The sequence below is a fragment of the Myxine glutinosa genome, chromosome 1, assembly GCF_964187855.1.
Source record: "Myxine glutinosa chromosome 1, kmMyxGlut1.1, whole genome shotgun sequence".
Taxonomy (NCBI): domain Eukaryota; kingdom Metazoa; phylum Chordata; class Myxini; order Myxiniformes; family Myxinidae; genus Myxine; species Myxine glutinosa.
Window position 1 is genome coordinate 296,147,685 of NC_136261.1, and position 4,675 is coordinate 296,152,359.

Here is a 4,675-nt window from a genome sequence, read left to right on the forward strand (position 1 = left end):
CGCAGACGTCGCCGCCAATGGGACGGCCTCCGGCCACCGTGTGGTGCGGTCCACCATGGTGAGGAGGTGGGTGAACCCCCGCGAGGGGGGCAGAGGTCACACCAAATCGACGTGCACGTGGTCGAACCGACGCTCGGGCACCGCAAATGGGGCCAACGGGGCCTGGGTGTGGTGGTGGACCTTTGCGCGCTGGCACGCGAGGCACGTCCTGGCCCAGTCGCGGACGTCCTTCCGGAGGCCATGCCAGACAAACTTCGCCGCGACGAGCTTCCGGGATGCCTTCGTGCCCCGGTGGGTCAGGCCGTGGATGGCGTCGAAAACTGGGCGCCGCCAGCCAGTGGGCATGATGGGGCGAGGCCGGCCGAGGGAGACGTCACATCGAAGGGCCGCGCCCGCGGCATCGAACGGCACCTCGGTGACGCGGAGGCCCATGACGGCGGTCCGCAAGGCCTGGACGCTGGGGTCGGCGGTCTGGTCCTCCGCCATCCGGGTATAGTCGACCCCGAGGTGGACCGCATGCACGACGGACTGGGAAAGGCAATCCGCCACCGGGTTGTCTTTACCCGCCACGTGACGGATGTCCGTCGTGTACTCAGACACGGCAGAGAGGTGACGCTGCTGCCGTGCCGACCATGGCTCGGCGACCTTGGCCATCGCGAACACAAGGGGCTTGTGGTCGACGAAAGCCGTGAATGGGCGGCCCTCCAGCAGATGGCGGAAGTGTCGGACCGCCAGGTGGAGCCCGAGCAGCTCGCGGTCGAAGGTGCTATAGCGGCATTCGTGTGGGCGAAGCTGCCGGCTAAAAAACGCCAGCGGTTGCCAAGCACCACACACCCACTGCTCGTGCACCGCGCCCACCGCGTAGTCCGACGCATCGGTGGTGAGGGCGATCGGTGCATCGGGCGCCGGGTGCGCCATCATGGTGGCGTCGGCCAGGGCCAGCTTTGCGCCCGCAAACGCCGCGGCCATCGGCTCCAACCAGGCGATGTCACCTTTGCCCGGCTTGCCCCGGAGGGCCTCATGCAAGGGGCGCAGGAGCTGGGCGATGTGGGGCACGAAGCGGTGGTAAAAATTTACCATGCCCAGGAACTCCTGGAGCCCCTTGATCGTGCGGGGCCACGGGAAATCCCTGACCGCCTCCACCTTGGCCGGTAAAGGGACGGCCCCATGCCTGGTGATGCGGTGCCCCAAGAAGTCGATGGTGGCGACGCCGAAACGGCACTTGGCGGGGTTGATGATTAGGCCATGCTGGCCCAGGCGTTCGAAAAGCGTGCGGAGGTGGAGCAGGTGCTCCTCCCGGGACACGCTCGTGACTTGGATGTCATCCAGGTAGACAAAGAGGAAAGGTAAGTCGCGCAAGACGCTGTCCATAAGCCGTTGGAACGCCTGGGCCGCATTCTTCAACCCGAAAGGCATTCTCAGGAAATTGAAGAGGCCGAAAGGGGTGATGACGGCCGTCTTCGGGACATCATCTGGTTGGACGGGGACCTGGTGGTAGCCCCGGATGAGGTCCACCTTGGAAAACACGGTCGTGTTTGCCAACCGGGCGGAAAAGTCCTGGATATGCGGGACCGGGTCGCGGTTGGGGGTGGTGGCATCATTGAGCCGGCGGTAGTCCCCACATGGCCGCCATCCTCCGCCGGGCTTCGGCACAATGTGCAGAGAAGCCCAGGCGCTGTTGGAGCGCCGTACGATCCCCAGCCACTCCAGCGTGGCGAACGCCGCTTTCGCCACGGCGAGCTTCGTGGGTTCGAGTCGGCGTGCCCGGGCATAGACCAGCGGCCCGACCGTGAGTATATGGTGCTCCACCCCATGTTTAACGGCCACCGCTGAGAAGGCGGGCCGCGTGAGGGCCGGGAAACTGGCGAGGGGGCGGGTGAAGTCGTCCGCTGCCGGAAGCGTGCAAACTAAACTCGCCAGGACGGAACCTTCCAGCAAGCCGCTTGGCAAGCCGCTCGCTGAGCCGCTCAGTGAGCCGCTCAATGAGCCGCTCAGCGAACATGCGAGCAAGCTGAAGGTTTCGGCCTGGACGAGCCGTCTACACTTCACGTCGACCAACAGCCCATTCGCACATAGGATGTCCGCACCGAGCAGTGCCAATGGCACGCTGGCGGTCACGAACGACCATTGAGAGTGCTGCCCTCCGAACCGCAGGGAGAGGCAACGCTTCCCGAATGTGCGGATGGGCGTACCATTGGCGGCAAGCAAAGCGGGGCCCCGGCCCGCGGTTTGCTTGTCGGACGTGGAGGCGGGGAGGACGTTTACCTGCGCTCCTGTGTCGCAAAGGAAACGGTGCCCGGACAAGGTGTCCGTGATGAACAGGAGGCTGCAGGAATGGCCGACGCTCATGGCCGCAAGTGAGCGCCGGTCGTTTCCCGACCCGTCAAAAGAGCACGGCGGGCGACACATTTTAGCCTGGCAGCCGAACCTGGCATGGTAGTAGCACCAGGTTTGCGGCGGTAACGGCCGCGGCGGCCCTGCCGGCGGCGGTGGTGGTGGCGGCGGCGGTAGTGGATGGGGCGTAGCAGCGGCCACGAGGGAAGCTAGGGGCGCTGGAGCCTCCGTGCCGGGATCCACTACGGCAGCACCATACACCGACCGTGTATCGCAGGCCGCGAAATACTTGTCGGCCTCTCGGGCCAGGGCACGGGATTCCTTTATTTTGGAACCGGCCAGCGCGAGGCGTACCTGTGCAAGTAGCTGGCATAGGAAAAGCACCCGGAATAAGAAATCCGGGGGCTGGTCTCCAAGCAGGGACAGCATGGAATCCATCCGGACGGATGGTCGTGTGTCGCCGAGGGCAGGAAGTCCAGGAGGCGGTCGGCCCGTTCGATCTCCGTGAGCCAGAACGTGGCGATGAGGAGACGTTTGAGCGCCTCGTACTTGTTGTCGCCCGGCGGGTGCCGAAGGATGGACACGACTCGGGCGGCAGTGCCGGGCTCGAGGGAGGCGACCACGTGATAGTACCGGGTCTCGTCCACCGTTATGCCTCGGAGTTGGAATTGAGCTTCGGCTTCCAAAAACCAAACGTCGGCTTGCGCTTCCCAAAACTCCGGGAGTTTGACTGCGACGGTGTTGGTAGCCATGGCGCATTCGGTGGTCAGCAACGGCTGAACCATTCGTGGTCACCAGTGTGGTGCTGCGCACACACGACTCGATTGCCAGAGAGGTAGGCCACAACGCGTTGGTATAACAAAGAGTCTTTATTCAAAGCTCGCACTTCAGCACTGGGTGGGCTCGAGCTTAGAGCCCGCATATATGTCCCGAGGCCACGCCTAGTCCCCGGGCGTGGCCGATCGGTTGAAAGGCGGGGCATGTGCTTTCGTTCCCCGCCTGGACGCTCGCGCCACCCACTGGTGCGCAGAATTATTGCCCCTTGTGCCCGCCACTATATATATATATATATATACTGTATATATATATATATATATATATATATATATATATATATATATATATATATATATATATATATATATATATATATATTGTTACGGCCCGCGGATAAGGATGTTGGTTTGCCGAGCGGATGGCACCGCGGCCTAACAGTTACCCCGACTAACCCGATTCCCGAACGTTGGCCGGATCGCGCCACAGATTTTCAATAGGGAAAAGACTAAGGCGACATGGATGTGAAGAAGAAGAAGACAAAAAGGTTGGAAATACTAATCTAATTTATTTACTATTTACAGGCTCAAAAAAACCAAGGAGAAGGAAAGATAAGAAAATAATATACAGAAGATATTAGAGACACAGTGCAAATTCCTTATACAAGCTTAATTAAATACCCAGGGACAGAACAAACAAAGACAGACTCACGCGGGGAATGATGATAGGACTGGCGGGAGGTGGATGGCTGGAGGGAGAGGAAGGTCCACCGGTACTGCAGCACGATCGGCACGTTTGACCGCCGCCGTTCCTTCGCGGCCCTGCTCCGGAACTGCCGTCAAGGCCCCACGCTGCTGTCGTTGCTGCTGTGGCTGCGGCTGCTCTGGGGACGTCGATTACTTTAACAGGACTCGTCTGGTCCAACCACACAACGGAACAACGTGCTTGCTTCTTGCCCAACTCTCTTGCTTGGTCCAACTTTGGCGAGCAAGGCGACGAATAGCAGGCTTTGTGCTTCCCTGGACGATCTCTCTTTATGATCTCCTTTGGACAAGAATCGCTGCTGGATGATCTCCCTTCTCTCTCCACTCCCTGGTACCTTGCGCGCGCGCTTTTTATAGCGCCTCCGGCGATCAAGCCGCCGGCCTTTAGGACACGCCCATCGGTGTGCTCACCTCGGCCCTGGTTGGTCGCGCGACCCTCTGGCTCCGCCCTTGATGACGACGGGCGGGCACGCCCGTCTTCCCCGACCCGAGCACATGTTCAATGGTGGTTTTGGAGGGGATGTAATTGGCAATCGAGGCTTGGCAATGATGAAAGGGGGGTGTGAAAGGAATCTACTCTATTTCACTTGGTGCAATGGAGTGTCATCTTAATGGGAGACAAGGCCTTACCCTAATACACATAATAAAGATATAACTATCAACCAGGGGGAAATCTATGATTGGCTGACGTGTATGCTTTATGGACTAATTATGGGACGCCCTTTGACCTTTACACAACACTGGAGGCAGGAGGGTCCAGAATCAAGCAATATTAATAAACACACAATAAAAAAAATACAATC